The sequence below is a fragment of the Ambystoma mexicanum genome, chromosome 1p (genome assembly GCF_040938575.1).
Source record: "Ambystoma mexicanum isolate Mex_15411 chromosome 1p, UKY_AmexF1_1, whole genome shotgun sequence".
Lineage (NCBI taxonomy): Eukaryota > Metazoa > Chordata > Amphibia > Caudata > Ambystomatidae > Ambystoma > Ambystoma mexicanum.
In genome coordinates, this window is record NC_090921.1 from 468140708 (window position 1) to 468164774 (window position 24067).

Here is a 24067-nt window from a genome sequence, read left to right on the forward strand (position 1 = left end):
GGATGGCAGGCGGCCCTGAGCCCCCGGGTCAGCAATGGGGGGCCTCATGTTATCACTTGCTTCCCCCTGGCATCCCTTTCATGTTTGGGCATCCCCCGCCTTGGTCTGAGGTCCTCGAGCACTCTTCCTGCTCCTCCCACCTTGCATCAAACAGGTTCCTCTCCTTGTGGGACTCCTTCCCCCTCGTGCGGGTCTGTCCCCGATGATCTCAGTGGGGTAAGGTGATGTGTGCAGGGCGCGTTTCTCGTTTCTCCCAGGACTTCACAGTGCCCCCGAGGGAGCCTCCACCTCCCCTCCTGTCCTCACGTAGCTTGGGGGGGGGGTATTGGGCATCCCCAGGCACGTCTGGCTCCACTTGGACTCTCTACCACCTCTTCGCTTCCCAACTGCACCTTTTACTCCTGCTGGAGGTGCAGTGGGCCTCGAACGACAGGATCGATACCGGCCCTGGCTGTGCGCAGTTGGACTCTCCCTTTCACCTACCATAGTCCTTCATTGTTCGCCGTAAATCCCGTGGGGGAGGCTTCCACCCTCTGGCAGGGGCCACCGCTGCCTCCTCCTCCTCCTCCTCCTCCTCCTTACTGGTTCCTAGCTCCTCGGGCCGGGGGGTTCCGGCCCTTCACTTGTACTCCTCCGGCTGTACCCCTTGTGGTGGCACATGTAGACGGGGCTCTCCTCCGACCCCCCTCCTCTCGAGTCTGCAGCTGGGGAGGGTTGAAGGGGGGTTGGGTGTGTGTGCTTGTGTATGCTAGGGTGGGGCCCAGTGGTGCATTGGAGTATTATCACTTTTTGTCAAAGTCATGGCATGATTTACTGGCATTTGTGGCAAAGAAAAGCCATCTTCATGCATGTTATTATGTGGAGGGCGGGTTGGGGTGTGTGGAGGGTTCTACAATGGGGCTGACAGTTTGGATCTTTTCATACTGTAGCATGGAATTTTGTTGTACTTACATTAAGAGCAAAGCCTACATGATGTGTATTCTTACATGGGAGAGTGGAGGGCATGTTTCCTTACTTTGGCATGCCATTTTTACTGGTGTCAAGGTCAAAGACAGTTCTTACAAGACATTATTTTCTTACTGTGGCTTGGAATTTCTACTGGCATTAGGGTGCAAATACAACACAATGAGTGACCTTATATGGAGAGGGGTGCATTTGTGCAGCCATCAAGACACAATTTAAGGCAAAGCCAACAGGAGTGTATTCCTATGTGAAGATTGTGTCATATATTGGCAGTTAGCATGAACATACATGTTTGTTATAGTATTATTAATTGGATGGTAGGCAAAGCAATCATGTTATTTTGTGGGAGTACTAACATATATCAGTGCACCAGCATAGACATATATGCGCACAATCAGCATGGAAATGTTGTGGATACTGGCATATAGTGGGAAAAGGCATTATGAAAATGCATTGGAAGATGCTAATGTCCATTGTTGCTAATTTGGTATCTAATGGATAAATGTTTTACCCTACACATCGTATTGTAAATTGTGTCGCTTTTTACCGAATTTGTCACTGAAAGTACTGTAAAATCCACCATATTTTCTCCAAATGTATTATCTGTGCTATTTATGCTTTCCCCAGAAATGCCTTTTTACTGCCATTCACGTCCACCACATGCCAGGAAGACACACATAGTCTTATTGTCTCGGGAGGATAGCTCAGCGGCAGCATCCTCAACTTGGAAGCAAGACAACATGAAGCAACACAGGTTTGATCCCCGGGTTCGTGCTTAGAAACCTCTGGGTATTAAGCGCGTTATAAATATCGTAGCATATCATTTTGCTTGTCCAAAAATGACATTAAAACTGTCATAATCTCACATTACTGCTTATTCAGATTATTGAAATAAATGTCTTAATGTAAAAAGTTCTCTGAAGTCTATGGATGGCATTTGTCAATGTATGGGCGGTCCTTCAAATCTCCACAGTCAACCTGCCCCATCTGTGTCAGTCTGAACAACAGGGTTACCATGGCACCCTCTGATCCTAGGCAGTTGAAGCTGAGGAGGGGTGTCAGAGGAATTCACACTTCTTTGTGACAGTGCTAGTTCCCCTTGGTCCATTGTCCCTTACTGTAGAAATGCCGGCCAGTCTGATGAGGTCGCAAATTTCCACACTTTGGCCCTTTCATATTTGTGGAGGGCCTTCCTTTCCCATGAAGGCTGGTACCTTTGAAGTGCCTGCCTAGGCCAAACTGGTTCTGCTGTTTTCAAAACCTTTTGTTTTCTTTTTCTTTCTTTCCTTCACAGAAACCAAGTCTTTTTGGGAATAAGTACAATACATTTAAACCACCCCAGCCCCACACAGATAATACAGTTTATGTGCGAGTATTGGTATGATTTCACATTTAGCTTTCAAAAGAGCACTTTTCTTGCTTTTGCCAAAACGGATCTACGCGTGTTCAATTTCCACATGTTGATTTCACAAGATGCGGTTTTCTTTATATTTGCTTTCGGAAGGCTTTTTATAGCTCTGGTCAGTTTCTGTACACAGGGATATGCTTGAAAAATGGTTTCTTGGTAACTGACATTTAGCAACAGAGAGAGAGCTTTCTTTTGAAGTACTTGAGACGTACTTGTGTGTAGTAAATCTAACAGTGTGTTGTTTTCCGCTGCTAAGGCTTGTGCGGACATAGAATCTGGATCAAAATTAAAGACAGAACTAGGATCAGGCAATGTACGATGGGCCATCCTGTGGGTAAAATACTTTGCACGGAAATACCCATTTGTAACAAGGAGTTCATTTAAGTCAAGATCAATGATTTGATTGTCACAGGTAAACTTAAGGGAAGCTTTCTGTACAAACTTGTTAGTGGCCTTTCTGCCTTTCTTTCTTAAACTGGCCATATTGAAACGGGAATAACGGCTGGTCATTCTGTTAAGAAAGGAAGAAGGCAATGTGCACGGAATCTCACAGTGCACAACTTTGAATCTAAATATGTGCATACAAAACCCAAGACTTGTGTATACTAAAACCCAGGAGAAACAATAATACCTATATATGAAAAGGAATGTGGGGTAAGCACTTAGAACCTCCTTATGACTGAAAGGAAAGTCGGAAAACTCCTTACCCACTATGCTATTACAGATACTGACAGCGCTAAACCCACGTAGAGGGCAAGCAAGGACAGGATCTGTGAGCTGACACTCTGGATGATACAGAATAAGGAACTTAGAAACTGTACTCACGAGGACCGGAAAGACCACTTGAATGTCAGTAAACTCACAAACCCAGTTGATCAAACAGGAACCCTGAAGGCTATAACAGCAATGGGTGGAGGAAACTAAATACATAAGACCCTAGTCAAGGGGCGAGTAGAAATAGTGATATAAAATAGTGAGGAAACAAAAGGGCATTTACACTGGGACTAGCTATAATAACACCCACACCTAATAATCCATGGGAAATGAATGCAGAAGTGAGATGGAAAACATGGAATGGATCCCAATAGAAAGTAAGGATCAGGAGCAGGGAAAATGATATCACAAAAGGAAACCTTGAGGCAGGAAGCTAAATCTATAAAGGGAAAGACTAAAGAATCAGGTTTTTCAGTAGCAAAGGACAGCAACAAAGAAACAGAAAACACAGGCGAATTGGGCAGCATCAAAGGGTAAAGCACAGAGACAGGCTGCCTGCAGACAGAGGAAGACAGAAAGGGAAATCCAGTGAGCAGAAATCAATTAAGCACAAGAATCCGAAATCCAGGGCAGAGGAACAAGAAACAGGAACTGGGCACTAGGCACAAAAGCTAGGAACAAGGAACAGGAACTAGGTACTAGGCACAAAAGCTAGGAACAAGGAACAAGGGACCAGTCACAACAGGAACACAGCAACAATGACCAGCGCTGGACTGAAGCAAACTGAGGCTTTTAAAGCTGCTTAACGAGCACACCCCTCAGGCGTGCCGCCTGCTGCACCTGCAGCCACAGGTGTTGCCTATCCTCCACCCAGCCTTGTCCTGCAAGGGAGGAGGTGAGGCAGTGAGCCAAGCATTCTGGGAAGCATAGTCATTTGATTAAAGTAGCATGCTGGCTGCCAAAAACCTGGAATGGATCCGGAAGGGAAGTAATTTGGAAAATAAGGTTTTAGCGCTCCCAATTCATAAGGACACTGTAGCATAAGGTTCGGAGGAAATGTCCAGTAGGGAATAAACCCCAAAACATGCCCCCAAGTGGCGGGAACGGGAGCGAAGGGAGCGAGCCGTGACACTATACCCCCTCCCACGGCCGACTCCAGGCGGCCGTTACTCGCACAAAACATCTTCTTTCCATGACAGGAGCGCTTTGTCTTCAGAAGTGGCACTGACGGAAACGATGACCCACGGGCAGAAGCAGAAGGACTGGAATGAATAGAATCAGGCCGCAGTCTATAAGAGCCATAGGCAGGTTTTCGGTGAGGAAGAGACTCATGGGTCGAAGAAAGGCATGAAGGACTTGCAGGACCTGAAACAGAGTTGGAAGGTCCAGGAAGCTCAGTCCCTGGGAGCGAACACTCATACATCATTGAGGAGGGAGGCAGGCTGGTGCAACATGCTTTGGACAATGATTGATGCTCTGGTAACCCCCCTGCTGAGAGCGGACACACAGGAGGTGAGAAAACAGCAGGTTTCAGGAAATGTTCATGTTCAGACAAAGAAGGTGGCGGCCGAGGTAGAGGTTCGGATCTTCTCTCATCATCCATTTGATTAAAGGCCTGTGGTTGAGGGTGACCAAGGTTCGACTGCATCTGTCCCACGCCTTGGGGGCCTGGAAGTCCAATGGGTTGTACGAGGCTGGCACTCTTGGTGTCAGTCATGTAGCCACCTTGTTGCACATGGAATACAACCGCAGGAACGTTTGGCATACCGATATGAGTGATAGACGCAGTACTTGGTACATCAGGCACACTCGCAGCAGGAGCAATAACGGGCACATCTTGAACTGCAGCAGTCATATCCTTCCTTTGGCTACTAGCACCCGAATGGTGCAGCAGTTGGGGGGCCGTGCCCGTCCCTTCCTTCAGGCTCATGAGGGATCCGGCAACAAAAAGGCTGTCAAGCGGCTGATCCAAACCGGCCCCCAAATGTGAACCGTCCAGCCCGTTATCCTGGTTGGCTACTTGTTCGATGTCTGGGCCATGGCGGATGGTATCCGTCTCCCTCTTGTAACACTCCAGGCAAGTCCAACGGCCTTGCATGTAAGGCCCTCTCGAGTCGTGATCCAGCTTGATGTTTCTGGCAGAAGTCTCAGACTCAGATGTAGCATATGCGGGAGGTGCTGATTCTACAGTCAAGCAGTTGGGAGAATTAACTTGTGTAAAAGGCAGGCCTTCTGGTGATCCTCCTGAAGCATAAGAAGGGCAGATTGGACGTCCATCCGTAATAAATGGTTGGGATTTAGGAGGTAGCTCTGAAGTAGATGAATCTGCAACACGATCAAACAGAGCAGACAGGTGCACCTCCGATATTGGCAGCGAGGCTAAGCAGGATACAGGTCTTTCATGAACTGAAGCCAAACTAGCAGTAGGCTCTGGGACCAAAGACAGGCACTCAGGATGTGCTACCGGAGGCTCCATGGCTGAAGGATAATCCGCTAGATGAGTCACTGTAGCCGAAAACATGCATGCCAGAGGAAATTCAGAGGCTGGGGGCATGCAAGCTGGAGCCGTCTCGTTAGCTGATGACAAACTTGTCAAGGTCTTTGACTCTGACCACGTACATGGTGAAGGCTCTTGAGTGATTGGCAGACATAGCAATTGTTCATTGATTGAAGACACGTTAGACAATGATGACTGCAGAGCCGTGGACTGGATAATTGAAGAGTCAATGGTTGTAGGAGGACAAACAGAAGTCCCAGAAGTAGACAGACACATTTGTGGCTCAGGAATGGAATGCACCTTTAGGGCGGTTGACTCCTTGGCACCAGTAACCAAAGACTGAGCTGTAACCATGCCGTCCCTCTCCTTAGTGGATGACACAGAGTCTCTTCCTTTGTAAAAGTCAAAATCAACCAGAGGAATCGCCATAGTAAAGTCTCTGTTAATCAGGATTTCGTCAAATGTCCATTCCTCTGACTTAGCTTCTGAAAGTGGCATATTAACAATCAACAGTTCAGGAATTGCCTGCCGGGTCTTTGGTTCAGTATACTGTGGAATGAGTCCATCAAAACATGAATTTTGTACTGTCTTTGACTGTTCATTGAGACAAAAATTGGCAGAAGAAGGAGCGAACACAGAGGTAGCATCGTTTTCCACATCAGCTTGAATGTCTACTTCAGTCTCAGCAGCTAGATCAAGGGCTGAACCTAAGCCTACAGTAGTGACTGATTCTGTGTATGCCACCATTGTGGATTCTGTTTGGGAATCAGAAGCATGTATGTGTTCAAGCTCAGAATTATGACTGACTGCTAAACAGGAAATCCTAGGTAAAGGAGTGGCTTGTAAATCTTCAGTTAACGGCAATTCCTGACAAACGGTAGAACAATTGTCAGAACCTGTGCCCTGAATAAGTGTTGTGCTAGAAAGAGAACTTTCACTCCCAATAGAATCTTCATATTGACAAGTATCATGACCTACAAAAACCTCCGCACTCAGGGATTGAACAGTATTCACTTCATCAACGGATAAAGTTTGAGGTGTATTCAGAAAAGACCGTAAAGTCTTATTCTCCTCTAGTAAAGTAATGTATTCTTGTTTTAACTCCTCAAGTTCAGCTTTTAGCATGCCCCGCCTTAACTGTACATCCCTATCACTCTTACCGACTTGGTCTGTGTTACCCTTAAGCAGACTACTGACATCAGAGCTCTTGACATTAGGGACTACAGTAAGTACTTTTGCAGAGGAGTAAGCAGTTGACTGAGGGCTGAAAACAGAAGATATGCAATGAACCCCTCCATTCTTTATGTTTGAATCATGAAACTGTTCAATCTGAGGTAAAGCACAACCGGAATCATGGGGTTCAACAACAGACGTACTTGTGTGTAGTAAATCTAACAGTGTGTTGTTTTCCGCTGCTAAGGCTTGTGCGGACATAGAATCTGGATCAAAATTAAAGACAGAACTAGGATCAGGCAATGTACGATGGGCCATCCTGTGGGTAAAATACTTTGCACGTAAATACCCATTTGTAACAAGGAGTTCATTTAAGTCAAGATCAATGATTTGATTGTCACAGGTAAACTTAAGGGAAGCTTTCTGTACAAACTTGTTAGTGGCCTTTCTGCCTTTCTTTCTTAAACTGGCCATATTCAAACGGGAATAACGGCTGGTCATTCTGTTAAGAAAGGAAGAAGGCAATGTGCACGGAATCTCACAGTGTACAACTTTGAATCTAAATATGTGCATACAAAACCCAAGACTTGTGTATACTAAAACCCAGGAGAAACAATAATACCTATATATGAAAAGGAATGTGGGGTAAGCACTTAGAACCTCCTTATGACTGAAAGGAAAGTCGGCAAACTCCTTACCCACTATGCTATTACAGATACTGACAGCGCTAAACCCACGTAGAGGGCAAGCAAGGACAGGATCTGTGAGCTGACACTCTGGATGATACAGAATAAGGAACTTAGAAACTGTACTCACGAGGACCGGAAAGACCACTTGAATGTCAGTAAACTCACGAACCCAGTTGATCAAACAGGAACCTGAAGGCTATAACAGCAATGGGTGGAGGAAACTAAATACATAAGACCCTAGTCAAGGGGCGAGTAGAAATAGTGATATAAAATAGTGAGGAAACAAAAGGGCATTTACACTGGGACTAGCTATAATAACACCCACACCTAATAATCCATGGGAAATGAATGCAGAAGTGAGATGGAAAACATGGAATGGATCCCAATAGAAAGTAAGGATCAGGAGCAGGGAAAATGATATCACAAAAGGAAACCTTGAGGCAGGAAGCTAAATCTATAAAGGGAAAGACTAAAGCATCAGGTTTTTCAGTAGCAAAGGACAGCAACAAAGAAACAGAAAACACAGGCGAATTGGGCAGCATCAAAGGGTAAAGCACAGAGACAGGCTGCCTGCAGACAGAGGAAGACAGAAAGGGAAATCCAGTGAGCAGAAATCAATTAAGCACAAGAATCCGAAATCCAGGGCAGAGGAACAAGAAACAGGAACTGGGCACTAGGCACAAAAGCTAGGAACAAGGAACAGGAACTAGGTACTAGGCACAAAAGCTAGGAACAAGGAACAAGGGACCAGTCACAACAGGAACACAGCAACAATGACCAGCGCTGGACTGAAGCAAACTGAGGCTTTTAAAGCTGCTTAACGAGCACACCCCTCAGGCGTGCCGCCTGCTGCACCTGCAGCCACAGGTGTTGCCTATCCTCCACCCAGCCTTGTCCTGCAAGGGAGGAGGTGAGGCAGTGAGCCAGGCATTCTGGGAAGCATAGTCATTTGATTAAAGTAGCATGCTGGCTGCCAAAAACCTGGAATGGATCCGGAAGGGAAGTAATTTGGAAAATAAGGTTTTAGCGCTCCCAATTCATAAGGACACTGTAGCATAAGGTTCGGAGGAAATGTCCAGTAGGGAATAAACCCCAAAACATGCCCCCAAGTGGCGGGAACGGGAGCGAAGGGAGCGAGCCGTGACACATATGTGCTTAGCAGACAAAAGCACAGCCATTTTTTTTAACTGCTAAAATGCAGTTTTGGAATGCACAGGATTTCTGTTGGGGCTGGTAAATGTACCCCACAAAAGGGAAGAGTAAATACAAGTTAATCTCTCTTTTACTCTTACCTTTTACCCTGCTGCCTCATAAATGTTTAAAATTGCATTCAGGGAACCAATGTTGGTTCTCTCCAGCGAGCAATTCAGATTTTCAACACATTGGTTTAAGAAAGTGATAATTCTGTTAAAGACACAGAGGCAAAGGATTATGATTCTCTTATCTTTATTCAACTCGAGCAGCATTACATTTACAATAACATCATTAGAACAATAGAGTGAAAAAATGACATTCTCCATGTAAAAATAATCTTTAGTAGTTCTCTTGTTATTGGTGTTCAAATGAACATGTGATACATTTTCTCCAATAGTCTCTCATCACTTCTATAACACTGGCCACCATCTTGATATCCTCCACTTTCTTTTGCTGATCATCTCATGTTTGCGTCCCAACCGGTAAACTCTGAGTTTATCTAATCTCGTCCTTATTCTCATGCTGGCTATGTCCCATGGAACCTGCAATTAAAAAACATGTTTAGGTTCCTGGTCACCTGGGCTGGGTAATCGTGTGTTATGACAAAATATATCACATAATTTCATCATAATCATGACATTATATTGTACATTTTCACGATTAGAAAGGTTGGGATAATCCTTTGCCTCTGTGTCTTTAATAGAATTATGACTTTCTTAAGTGAATGTGTTGAAAATCGGAATCTATGTCAAGACCCGGAGGCTCGGATTATGCTTGTTTAAAGTTTTCTTACCACCAACGATGTTACCTTTCCGACTGGCTTGAAATAGAACATTTTGAATGTGGACTCATTTGTCCAATCTGCTGCTTTCAATCCATCCTCCAGTTGTGCTCCTACACTAAAATCTCTGGATGCCATTTCTCCTCTCGCTGAGTGTGCGCCATAATGTGAAATGTCGATGCTCGCTTGGCTCATCACCAATTTCATCCATCTTGCTAAAGCGGCAGGCGCTACTGCCCCAAAAGGTCTCTCCAGTGCAATGAGCAACTGTGATACCCCTGCAGGCCGTAATTCATTTGTTTTATTTATATATGTCTGTATGCACCGTACCGGCATAGTTTTGGTTGTTCAGTGAATGATTTATAATCTATAGTGTTCAGGTTTGTTTTCGTTCGTCTAGTTATATAGAATGTGGGTCTAAATGTCTTCCTATCAACCTCCAACGCTCCTATACCAGATACCCCTTTGCATGACACTAAACATAATAGCATGATAATTCCTTCATGGATAGATCCTTGTTGTCTGGCCATGTTGTGAACAACTTTAATACTCTGTTTACATCCCACAATTGGTCGTATTTAACCCTGCGGGGGTCTCATCAGTCTGATACCTTTTTTTAATTACATACCAAGGGGTGTTCCCCTATTGCTCTTCCTTGTAACTGCATGTGGCCTGCTGATATTGCAGACCTTGTGGTATTGATGGTCCTGTAGGCTTTGCCTTGCACTGCCATTTGTGCTAAGAAGTTGGCTACATGTACTACATCTGTTCCAACTGAATTAACACTCCTCTCCATACACCAGCTGTGTCACTTTGACCATGCAGCGCTGTATGCCTTTCTTGTCCCTGGTGCCAAGGAATCCTCAATGATGTGCTCTGCCTCGTTCGATAGACCTGGCCTAGCCCGGGCTCCCCATATATTGCCCACGCAATGAGGTTGGGGCTGCCTGACTCCACTAGTGGATGGTTGTTCCCCATCAGGTCCCGAATTATCGATCTGATTGTCGGAAGTGCAATCGAGTTGTTGTATGACATTTCCAGTAGATCTGGGAACCATGCGTGTCCCCTCCATGCTGGAGTCACTAATATTAATGAGACTCTTTGTCTCCTCACCTGTGCCAGCGTTCTCGCTATCATTGAGAATGACGGGAAGGCATATTCTATGTCTGAGCTCCATATTTGCAGGAAAGCATCTGTTGCCTCTGCTTCGGGGTCTGGTCTCCACCTGAATAATCGAACAATCTGCCTGTTCAGTCTCGATGCAAATAGGTCCCTCTGAAATGGTCCCCATTTTTCCCACAGTGTTTGGAATACTGCCTCGTCCAGCTTTTAGTCGCTGGCATCCCTTAGGAACCTGGAGTTCCAATCTGCTACTTCGTTCTGACTGCCTGGTAGGTATTCTGCCGTCAATGAAATCTATGCCTGTAGGCATAAGTGCCAGAACTCTAACACTAGATCCGCTAGCATCTTGGCTCTCATTCCTCCTAACCTGTTTATATATCTTACTGCAGACACATTGTCCATTTTGAGGAGAAGGCAATATAGTGCCTTCTCCTGTGTCCAGAATTTCACTGCGAACGAGCCTGCTAGAAGCTCCAGGCAGTTGATATGCATATCCAAATCTTTCTTTGATCACCTCCCTTCCGGTCATCAAATTTCCGCACCAGGCTCCCCAACCCCGTCTGCTGGAATCTCACTCTATCATTAGGTCCGGGTCTGAGCCAAATATCGCTCTCCCGTTCCATGCCTCTATATGCTGTAGCCACCACTGCATCTCCTCCTTGACCTCTTGAGATAGAGGTACTCTCTGTTCGTAAGATGCCCCCCTCCTGAGATGCTGTATCTTCAGTTGCTGTAGGGCTCTATAATGGAGTGGGCCTGGAAAGATTGCTTGTATTGATGACGCTAGCTGTCCCACTAGTCTGGCTATTTCCTGAATCAACAACTTTTCATTTTGTTAGAGCACTTTTGAGCTCTTTCTTTATGTTGTTTACTTTATGAATTGGTAGACTTAGGGTACCCCACAGGGTGTTTACCAAGAATCCCAAAAACGCCATGGATTGATCTGGAGTCAGAACAGACTTTTCCCAGTTTTCCAGAAAACCCAGATCCTCTAGCATATCCAGTGTGATGTTCAGCTGTTGTCTTGACACATTATGCAGATGTCATGTAAATACACAATCATACGTATCCTTGTTCTCTTAGATACGTATATGCAGGTTTCATTAACTTTGGAAAGCACCATGGGGCTGATGCTAGCCCGATTGGTAGACATGTGAATTCCCACATTTGTCCTTTCCATCTGAATCTTAGATATTTCCTCTATTCTATAGTTATTGAGACTGTCAGGTAAGCGTCCCTGAGATCTATTCTTACAACCAATCGTCCCGCTGTAATAAGTCCCTCAGGGGGTGAATACCCTGCATTTTGAAATGTCTGTACATTATGAAGCTGTTCAGTTCTTTTAGATTTATAACTGGTCTCAGCTTGTGTTTTCCCTTGACCAAAAACATATTGCTCACAAAGCTGTCTGACTGCTCTGACACATGTGCTACGGCTTCTTTCTTTAGTAAGGCTTTTATTTCTGTGTCTAGCAGATCTTTGTCTGCTGTGCTCTGTATTAATATATGTGGCCATCTTGTCTGAAATAGGTTGGAATGGAAATCTATTTAAAACCCCTGAACTGTATTTGTGAACCAGATGTCTGAAGATAAAGCGTGCCAGTGTTGTACGCATTGCGCTAGTCTCCCGCCTACTGCTGGTACTCCCTCTATTGTACAGGTTTTCCGTATCAATGTTCTCACCTGTGTTCTGCTGTTACTGGTATTCTGGTTGCCTCTAGCCTGTACCCCTCCTCTTCCCCTGGATGGGAAGAATGGGTTGGGTATTTGGTCATCCTGCCTCCAGGGATTCCTGTTGTTGAAGGACCTTTGATGACTGTACCGGCTGGCTGAGCGGCCCCTTCCTCGGGCAGCCCATGCGAAAATGTGCCTCCCAAACACCCTTTTTAGGGATGCTTGTGCCTTGTCTATAGCTGCATAGAAATTCACGAACTTCGTAAGCTCCTTTATGAAAGAGCTTCCCCTTCGCTGCTGCTGCTGCCTCTGAAGTTGCTAGTTCACTTAGCTTGGATTTAATCTTTACCAAAACTGACTTGCGTCTCTCTGTTAGAAACACGCTATTTGCATATCCTAAGAGACACTCTGTGCTCACCCTGACAGAATCACAGGGTCTATGGGTTCATCTTTCTCCTTCGCCTCTGCTGTCATTTGTAGTATCTTGGTGAGGGGTCCCACAACGTCTAACATCTTGTCCTGGCATGACCGCGAGGACCTATCTAGAGCTTTTTTTATGTCCTTCAAAAAAGGTTTTAGACACCCCTCTCCAGAAAGAACATGGCATGATCACCTGTTCTGTAGTTCTTTCCCACTTTGAAAGTCAGCAGTCATCGCTTTTTGCTCACTGTACCTTTCACGGATGGGAAATATCTATTTGCATATCAGTCTTTGTCTCGCCCACATAGGCAGTCCAGAACCAAAATGCTATGGCAATTCCTTTCTGAACAGGAGTACCAACAGCAACCCCATACATGTGTTTTAGCCTTGTTGGACCTCATCAGTGAGGTGGAGCTGTGCCTCTCTGAGCACAGTGAGCAGGGGGTCCACATCTGGGTTACCCCAGGCAACTTATGGTGACCAACCAAAAGTTTGTTGCAAACATTTTTCAAAAAAGGTAGCAGGCGCCCCTCTCCAGTAAGAGCATGGCATGATAACCTGTTCTGTGGTTCTTTCCCACTTTGAAAGTCAGCAGTCATCGCTTTTTGCTCACTGTACCTTTCACGGATGGGAAATATCTATTTGCATATCAGTCTTTGTCTCGCCCACATAGGCAGTCCAGAACCAAAATGCTATGGCAATTCCTTTCTGAACAAGAGTACCAACAGCAACCCCATACATGTGTTTCAGCATTGTTGTCCGTAGCATATTTGCTAATAAAGGACACCCTTTTCTTATCTATTTCAGGTGTTTCGGCAATACCTTCTGACAGGTGTGGTCTTGGGCATTCTGCTCTAAGTTTGTATCTAGCCTCTTTTTACAGAGGCGTTCTCAGTCTTTTCTTCAAATAAGCAGCTATCTTTGCTAGTGGTTCCCAATCCACTTAATGTGGGTGTATTAAAGTATCCAGGTCGAAGTTGTCCCTGGCCTCCTCATCTATTTCTGTTGTTTTCCTTTTGTTAGAAGTTCCCTCTTCCCCAGATAAAGATATCACTATCACTTCTACTTCTTCTGAGGATTGTTCTTGCCAATCATCATCTTCTGAGCTCTCTGAGGATGTATCGTGCCATTTCTGCACTCTCCTATTAGACTTCACTGCCTTTTTAGTTTTTCGCTGTGGCATGCCCGGGGGGTATTGGTATGTTTAACCTTACAGGCCCTCTTTCTTCCCCCTTTCTCTGACTCATGTCCTTTTGCTCCCCTGAGCCCCTGCATGTCCTGAGAAAATTCTTTCCAATCCTCCTTAATGGTCATCTGGTGGGGATTCACTATACTGGCCCCGAGAGCCTTCTGTATAATCTGCTCCATCTCTGTATAATTCCTTCTTTGGCTCACTTGTGCCCTACTTTCTTCACTGGAGCTGGACATTTTTTACAATGAAACTATTATTTGCCACAGGTATTAAATATGTATCAGTTTATTTATTCACAGGTTTCTTTGGCTGGTATTACTCTCCAAACGCACTTAGCATGTAAGCAGTGGTCTTATTTCAGGCTTGTTTGCCTGTCACGTTCTTCCTGGGCCATTGCCTGTCAATTTGGCTGCTTTTTTGCAATTTATATTGTTTTGCCACTAGGTGGTGCTGTTCCACTCAATCGAGCGATCTCCAGATGGAAGTTCTCTGTCAATAGAATGTATGTGCATGTAGCACTGAGTAGGCACGGGTGACCAGGGCAGGGTGACCAGGGCAGGGATGCAGCGAAAATACGACTTTCCAACTCACCTCCTCCCCGGCACTGTGCCTACTCTGCCCCATAATGCCTCTGTGAACTCCTGTCACAGAGTATCTAATCCGGCGAAATGCGTGAACATTCCCTTAGATTTTGTGTTGGTTCGATTGTTGTTTTTTCTGGTAATAGTGGCGCTGATGTGGTGGTGTACTTGGGACCGTATTTTGATTGTAGAATTACTGTGTTTTTTTTCCCTGTTCTTCATGAACTTCATGTATAACGGTTAGACATGTTCCGGTGCATTCGATTTTTTTACACTGCTCTACAATTTCACATAATAATTTTCTGAATTTTAAGTGTTTGTATTGCAGCGTTAATGAGGGTAAAATCAAGGTGCTCAACGCAACCTATGAGGTGCGTACAGGCCTCTTTAGCACCATTTGGCCCACCAGACTGGGCATGTAAATACGTGCTCCTGTCAATCTATTGTTGCTTTACTTATCAGTGCCACCTTCTTTAATTTCTCAGCTTGCCATAGCCATATCGCTGATCCCTGGTTTGCTTGTAGGCACTCAACAATGTCATCTGGGGGCATCTAGGGGGTCACAGCTGTGACCCCTGCTGTTTCCCATGTGACCCCTGGCATGGCCTTTGCAACCCCATTTAAATGGAATCTCCATGGCTACCTCCTGGGCGGTGGGCGCTATTGTGTCTCATGCTTTCAAGAGTTAACGTCTGTAACTTTTCAGTGGTTACGTAGCAACCATGAAAAGTTACATAACTCTTGCAAGCACAAGTCTGCTTTCACTCAACCTGCCCTGGCTCGTTCTAGCGCCTGGGACGTGGAGCAGCCTCACCCCAACCATTGCCTTGCCGCTGAATTAGCAGTAAAGGGATGTTATGAGGCAGGTTTACGATGGGGAAGAAGGGGGAATTATGGCCCTGTGCCCACACTGACTCCTGACGGATGAGGACATGAGTCCGCATGGGCCCAGGTGGGAAAACACCTGAGGACTCTCAAGTCAGTAGCAAGAACCAGAGAGCCACCCCCATTGGGAAGTGTAGCGGTTTGAGCGCCTGGCACAGAGATCTGCAGTTGTGAACACCAGCAGTGGCCACTCAGACTTTTATACTTCCAGTTCAATAAAACGAGCACAGAGGATTTAAAAAATGGTTCAATAAAATGTTTAAGAACCCAGAGACAGGGTTCTTAAACCCTGTCTCTGGGTTTAAGAACTCTGCAAAGGGCTCTGCAAATATCGCTTTGATTGTATTTAACAATCCGCATGTGAGCGACTAGGTACATTCTTAACACGTCTTTGTAGAAGAAGAAAATCACCCTTATTAAAAGGGGTCCCTGTGACTTGGGGAGTTGGTCCAGGAAGACTATGGAAGGTGTAAAGGAAGTGATTCCCCAAAATGCCATTTATTTTCAACCATGGAGTTCACAAGAAGACCTGTGTCACTATTTGGTACCGAGTTGAATGCTAAGGATCAACTCTATAAAAAGTGGATGGGTTGCCTCAGGTTACCATCAGCACACAGAGAACACTATAAGAAAATAAGACTTATCACATTAACATCCACAAACCCACCGAGGGTGCTAATGATTTAACTCGTCTGGAAGCAATATTAAATATAGATAAAAAATTGCCAGGATGGGTTATCGTGCCACCAGGTTAAACAAGCATTGTCAATGCCAACAATTTGCCCTTTTGTGTAGCAATGGGAAAGGCACTTGCCAGGGACTGCCATAGTAGTATTACCTTGCCATTGATGTAAGCAGCTGCAAAATTGTGTGAGTACCTAAGTATCTAATAGCAGTGCCTGGCAAATGCCTAACACTCACACACAAGAAAAAACAGTTGGCTTTGCCAACACTTGTTTTTAACAGGACTTCAGTGAAGGGCACACATAGTGCTTATAAATAGAGTGGCTGAAAGCAGAGCTGGTTAAGACATTTTATTACATCAGTGGAGCAATTACAGCTCAAATTAAGCCATTAACTCTCAGAAGACTGCTTTGAAAGCACTGACAGACCCTTGAGTACCAAGTTTGATGGTAAGGCTCAAAGAGTTCCCATGAGGAGGTGGCTTGGGCAGGGAGGGGCGGGAACTGAGTGAGAATGGCCATAAGGTTTAGCATGGCCATGTGCAAGGACTGGGTGGGCAAATAACCAAACAACACCTACAGGTAGTGTGTCTCTCCTCATTTGCCATTTCTCCCTATCTGTACTCTAATGCTATAGTTTTAGCTTACAGGTGGCACAAACACCACTTAATATCCCAAACTAAAAAAGGTCCTTTGTTCTTTCAAGAAGAGGCAGTGCTACCATTAGGTTTCTTAAAAGATTGGGTGGATGACCAACACGAGTATGTTCTTATATGGGAACGGCACATATCCGTGCAGCCACCATGGACCACACACAACTGCTAGTTAGTGAGGAATGTGGGCATGTGGCAGGCCTGGGCTCCTTATGTTAGCTCAGTCTCCATGTGGCCTGGAGCCAAAGGGCAGGAGACGAGTGAGGGTCTCTTTCTCTCTGTGTGTTCTTTGCCACACTCAATATATGAGAACTGTTAACAAATGAAAATGCTTCAGAAAACAAACCTCCAACACCTGTACATATTTATAACCTGCTACAATCTATTTGCTTTGTTTTTTGCATATCCCAACAGGGGATGACTGTAAATTTGCTTGGTTTTTGGTCAGTTTCTAAGGGTTGAATTTGTTGACACACCTTCTGTCATGCAACAGCCACATGTATTTTCTTTCCATCGCATTGCATGGCATCATTTGGCATTGGACGTCTGCTTTCATTTACAGTGATTTGGTAAAATGGGCCTATACACACTGATATTAACGCTACTTATTGTGTTCCATTCTTGTAGGAAATGTATATGCAAGCAATGGAACTTACTTCCTCCCACCCTCAGGGCCGAACAGTCCTACTGGACCTTCAGGAAATCATTAAAAACTATACTGTGCACCTAATCATGCCTCCTACTGACCACCCACCCCCCTGAGACCGAGTAACGAGCAATGAAGAGCAACCAATTTTGACCACTATTCTCCTGTATCCATCACTGGTGCAATTCGTTCTTAACTATGTATCACTGTTGTATATATTCTGGCTCTGCTATGTGCTATACAAATTTAAAAATAAATAAATAAATATGGTATTACCATGATATCTTAACCATATTTTTCTTCGTCTACTGAGAAACAATGCTATAAGGTGCCACTTCTGTTTTGTCAGGCGGTGTGTCAAGGGTTTTGACCCATGTTGAATCAATAGACTGGGTATATGTGGGGATGAGCTGTTGCCGCCCATTATTCTATCCCAGAACAAACTAAATCAATAGACTGGGTGGATGTGGGGATGAGCTATCGCAGCCCACATTCACGCCAGAATCCAGGAGAACTGCGCAGTTGGCACAAGACCACTCCAAAGATACAACCTTCTTGTGGGGGGTTCCACATCACCACTCTACTGTAAGGATGCCATCAAAACAAAGTTAAGCAAGGGTCCTATACTATCAAGCAAAAGACCACTCTATTGAAATGCAGTAATTCAAGACAGATCCCAAAAATGGATGCAATACCGGTACTCACCACTATCAGAAAACCCACCAGACTTTTGTGTAAAACTGAACAGAGGAACCCAAACCAGGCCAAGGAAAGACTTGCTAAGAGGTGGATACAATGTAAAACTATATTCTGAAATGACTTGAAGGAAGTCATTATTTAATGTATATGTAAAAATTGGAAGTTTTGATTTAAACTGGGAACTAAAGTGACATTTAGCTGAATTCTGCCTGACAACAACCCCCGACAGGAGTTGAAGCTTGATCAAACTGCATTCCCAGGCCTGGCTGCCTCCTGCTTCCCCACCAAAAGGAGATGACACCTCTCTGATTAGATTAGGGGAGGTGCACCTGCAGGAGGTTGAACAAAGCATTGTCCTGGACTCAGGCAAATGTTATATTGGCGGGGGCCGTAAAGTGGCTTCCTCTTGGGAGAAGTGGGAGGAGAAGTGCCTTTGGGAGCCACCCGAGCTGGAGGCAGGGACAGACAGAAGCTTCCCCCATGTGCTTTGGAACCTAAACCACACCCATCTGGGCCAGAGCATAATTTTAAAAAAAGATGGTTAATTCATAGTACGGACTTGTCAGAATTATATAAGTAATATCATTATCCTGGTGATTTTTCTGTGCACGTTTTAAGAGGTGTTAGGACCCTGTGGTGTATTCTGGGGGGTTGCTAGCGGAAAATAGTGTCTTACTCCAAATGTCTGCATGTTAAAAATCTGACACTTCATCAATTAATGTCCATACTCCTTGCGCACATGTGTGTAATTTTTGGTAAATGTCCGATATTGGGAAACCAGTCAAAAAGCGCAAAATGTTGTCATTTTTGAATGCAAGCCCCCAGGAAGATCAGAGGCGGACAAGCATGGACCATAAGGAATATATAATGTGTACATGTAATTTCAACAAATTGTGTATCTGGGAAATATGTATTTGAATCAAATATAGATTTGTGGGCAAATTGACCAGGGGAGTATCCTCTGACCCATAAACAGACCTCATCATGATGACAATCCATTTCCTTCCCCCAATCATGGGAGAGGGGAGAATTGGGCCAATGACAAATCAAGAGAGGGGCAGGCTTAGTGATGCTAGCCTCTCCACCCACTTTTTAAAACACATAAAAAGAGACTGCTGGGACAGGTTCAGACATTCATTTTCCATTTCTGCTGAGCATTTTGACGGCCAACATCCCATCCAGACAGAGACCAGAACCAGGGACCCAGAGACTATAGAACTTTGAACCAAGAAGGCCCACTGCAAGGAAAAGTATTTCTCAGCAGGCCTCAGCATCCTTAAAATCATTTGCAAACTATTCCACAGCCGGGCGAGCTGTCTGAATTCTTTGCCAAGAACTTGTGCCAGTACCCAGAAAGCAGTGCTACATCCAGAATCCACTTGATCCGGACCGGAAAGCAGAGCAGTATCCAGAACCAGAGGCCGCTGTATCCAGAGAGGCTAGACCAGCAGAGCAGAGCTGACCCAGACGCTGTGACCAGATCCGTGACGAGGCTCATTCATTTCAAAATTAGGAGTGAGTATCCGCCAGAACTGTGCAGAACCCAATCTCTTAGTTAAAATAATCTAATCCAAACTATTTTAACCTAATTAGAACAGCCTCCTAGAAATCGTGTCATCTGTCATTTTTAAAGCTGCACAACTGTCACCTGTCAATTTTACAGCTGCAAGCTGTCACCTGTCATTTTGAGTTTACTTTAAATCCGAAAATCTACCTTTATTAAATCGTCCGTATCTCTTGAACCGTTTGGGCTAGGAACGAAATTTAACTTTCAATTAAAAGCTGTGATTCTAGGCTTTCCAACGAACCCAGAACCGACTTCCCTACTCCCTATACTTATTCCACAATCGCGATTTACGCCCATGCGAAATTTACCGCGATTTGCGATTTGGCCTGATTTCATCATCTGTAAAAAGATAGCCGCTTTTGCCTGAACTGCTAAAATTCGTTGCAACCTAATAACCATCCCTGAACCATTGTTAGGGCTGACCTGAACTGATTTAAAGTGTCTACCACTCACCCTGAATCTCTAGAGGGAATTAAAAGCATTTTTAGCACATTTCTCACTTCGTTGTCATCACATTCAAAGCATTTTGGGCCTGTGTTTCAAACCTCTACCTGTTTCCTCTAAGCTTGCTGGGGGGGAACTGAATTTCGTATTGTATTTGATTGCATTCCTGAGAACTGTGTGCTCCTCTTTCCATCTCCTTCCATTTTTTACATTGCATAGGGGGGTCATTTGACATCGCTTCTGTTACCCCAGGGGTTTTGGTGAAATTACTTCTCTGGCGTCACTGCATCTTTTGAAGATTCACAGAGCCCCAGACTACACCTTTCTAACACCCAGCCCAGCATTACCTTCAAACCATCCTATATAACCGAAACAGGATATGAACAACAGAAGCACATTTCCACACAGCAGAGGACGATCTGTTGTAGAACTTCCCATGCTGTCAAAATGCTCTTTAAATGTAGTAACCCTAGGGGTGGGCTGGCCTATAGGGAACTCAGGAGATTTCCTGATAGGCCTCTGCACCCTGGGCCTCTTTTGTATGGTAACCTATTTTATTTTCAAATTTTCCTATAGGAAAAGGGATGGGCTTGCTGAAAATGTGCAATATGCGGCCAATTTGGTTCACAGTCCACCCGTGAGTGAGCCTGAACTAATCATACAGAAACATCCAGATTCAAAACTCAGGCTAAATATTAAGGAGGTACACAATGGAGGGAAAAGGTTAACAATGGTACAGGGCCTGATTCTGAGCACCATGTAAAATAAGAAAAGTGCCATGCTGTGATGGAACAACACTTTTCTGATTTATGCCATATTCCGTATCTTTATAAATATAGGCACAAAATGGTGCTCAGAATCAGTCCTGCTGAGTAGTGGGCAGAAAAGGTGTGAACCATCATGTTTTGAGTGGTTCTTCCTTACTGCTTCCTGGGCCATAGGGTCCACTGGAAGCATAATTGAGTCAACTCAAGATATGTTTGGTGTCAGCAGCCACATAGTCACTCAAAGAGCACAAGATCAGCTCAGCTTTCTACTTTTCATGGGTGACTAGGTCGGCCAGTCCTGTTTTTTCATAAGGATTCCTGGAAATGCAGTCTTACTTTTCTTATTTTAAATGCAGGTGTATAAGTCCAACCACACACCGGGACTGGAAGATGTGCTCATGGATGGCTTTGGGAAACATGAGAGGCCTGGAGAAGCATAACTGCAGGTAAGGATATTTCTTTTGAAGTGATTTGGGGAAGTAGCAGGCCAGCAGGTATGGACTCTTTGAGGCCTGAGTGGATGGCGCAACAGCAGTCATGGGTGTGCTTAATTTTGAGCAGTGGCAGATTACGTACACTAGTGTGTATACAGCCAACCTGTTGAGGGCCCCAAGGAGGAGTTCAGGTGTTTTGGAAGCTAATTCCATTAAAGTCAATAGAGATTCATTTTTCTCAAGTCTGTGGACGGCACAGGGATTGTTGGGTTTTGGAAATAAGTCAAAGGTGGGAGATACCATACAACTTAGGGTACGTTAAGTGATATGGTGGCTTATGGGGCATGGCAGCGGTGTAAGGAAGCAAAGGAGGAGCTGCTTGGGGCCAGGGAGAAGCGGGACTCCTGTAATTTGCTGTGTGTGGTCATGTTGGGTGGAGGCAGGCTATCAAGAGTCCGTTTATAGACAATAGAGTATGAAAGAATCACATCAGGTACTGACGTTTGATGTGGAGGACCGTGTAAAAACTACTCAAACCTAGTTTTAAATATACTTGTGTCAGGGGGTAGTCTACTGAAGTGAACATTTTATTTTATTTAACTTGATGCAAAATGAATACGTTTGTATATAGGTTCCACAAAAAATGGAAATTGTGTACATTTCCCTGAGGGATCTGTGTGGGGCATTAAGATGAGATCATTGCTCAACCCGTAAGTTCGAGAACCTGGTCTAAGGTGAGGGCAAAGATCAGATAGCGGATGTTAAAGCCACAATGAATGTGAATTATTCCTATTAGAATGTGCTCAGTAGGAACCTCTGGCACTTCCTGCATTTCCCCAGTGCCCCAACCACAAAGACATGGTCCTATCACTCGATGCCGAAAAGACATTCGACAAAATGCCTACATGTTCGAGGTGTTGCACAAATTTGGCACCTCTGGGTATTTTCTGTAGATGGTGCGGCTTCTATATAGGGCACCATGCACCTCGTTGATTACAAATGGTCTGACATCTGATCCTTTCCCTCTGCACACCGGGACTCAGCAAGGCTGCATGCTCTCACCCCTGCTATACGCCTTGGGGATCGAAACGCTAGCTGCCAAGTTCAGGAACGATGATGGATGGTCTAGCATAGTTACAAACACCCTGTTCTTCCTTAAATTGGTTGACAAGGTGGCTACAATCCACCTTCAACTTTACATCAAAAACTCTGGTTGATTGCATGGAAGGCAATCAGGTTTCTGCCGCTTTCATGCCACAGAGAGTCCCCTGGTGGACCTCCAGACCTACATGTTGACATTAGTGGAGAAAAGCAGATCAGGGCTGCTGATATTATTGGATTTATCCGCAGCTTTTGATCTGCTCGACCATGAGATCTTACTGAAGCGGTTGCGAGACACCGGCGGACTTGCCGATGAGACGATAAACTGGGTTAGATCCTTCCTGGAGGGTAGAAGATCTAGTGTGTACTGGGGAGACTCATCCTCCGAGGTGGAGACCATGATGTGTGGTGTCCCACAGGGGGCATGTTTATCCCCCTTATTTTTCAACATCTATATGGTACCCCATGCAGAGAACTTGAAAGATTGGGTTTTTTCTTTACGAATTACACAGATGATTTCCAGTTGTCACTAGAGTTGTCAGGAGACTACTAGGAAGATCAGAAAAAACTAAATGATGTCTACCGAGTTATAAAAAACTGGATGACCACAAACTGGTTGGTTGTGTTTAAATGCCGGAAAAACAGAACTCATGATATATGGGTCCAAGAAGTCTAGAGAGACCTTAGCTCCCACCTTTTCTAGTTTCTTGGTGGAGGGCAGCCAGATAGCGGTGGTTAATAAGGTAAAGACCTTGGGCACATATTTGGAAGCCTCCCTGAATGCAGGGGCTCAAGTAGATGCCATTGTGAAAAACACTCAATATTACCTGAGAGTACTAAGGCGGATGGCTCTGCTAATTTCTAAAAATAATCGAGCTAAACTAGTCAGGGCCATTATTCTTCCACGTCTGGATTACTGCAATGCCTTGCTGGGGGGTGCCAGCAAGGAAGACATTTCTAGATTGCAAAAAATCCAAAATGCGTCTGTCTGCATTGTCTACGGTATGAAACGGCACAAACCGACTACTCTCGCCAGGAAGGAGTTGCACTGGCTGCCTATATCAAGAAGCCAAACTCACCATCACACCAGCAATGGGGAACATTTCTCTCCAGAATTGCTTTCATAGGTCTGCAGGCCCTGCGCAGGCGGATAGGTTCTGGGATCTGGCAGATATGTTTATCTAGACCCTAAACTTCTCTGTGTACACGGACTGATATGTTGCTGGCTTCCTTTTAAACGCACTCAGTGAGACAGGTGTATTTCCTTTCCTTTTGTTCTTGTGGGAGTTCCTCACTTCTCAGCTATGTTCATATTGCTATTGTTATGTTAAGTTATTTTGCCTATGGGGGGGCTTGTTGTTGGGGGGAATCTTGGGGGCATTTTCCAGAGGCTAATTCAGTGTAAAGGTCTGTCGCTGACATTAACGCACAATATGGGGCTTGAATGCCCACAGTGTAACCCGTCACTGTGTGAGTTTTGGTTTCAAATGAAATAAAAAGATTAAATCAAAACCAAGAATACGCTCGGTAGGAGCAGCAAATCCCTACTGCTACCATCAGTTTTAAATAATCTCAAATATTTCTTTTTAGTTAATGTAAGGAACTCATGGTGGCAACAGTAAAGACAGACACAAGGGATCACAGTTCAAGGGTGTTTATTAAACTATAAATTCAGGGTGGAAATAATGCCTAACCTAAACCTAAACCTAAATCTAAGATGGGAGCAAGCTTCAACCATCAAATGAAAAATAAGACAGTCTGTGTCGCGTCTTTTCAAAGAA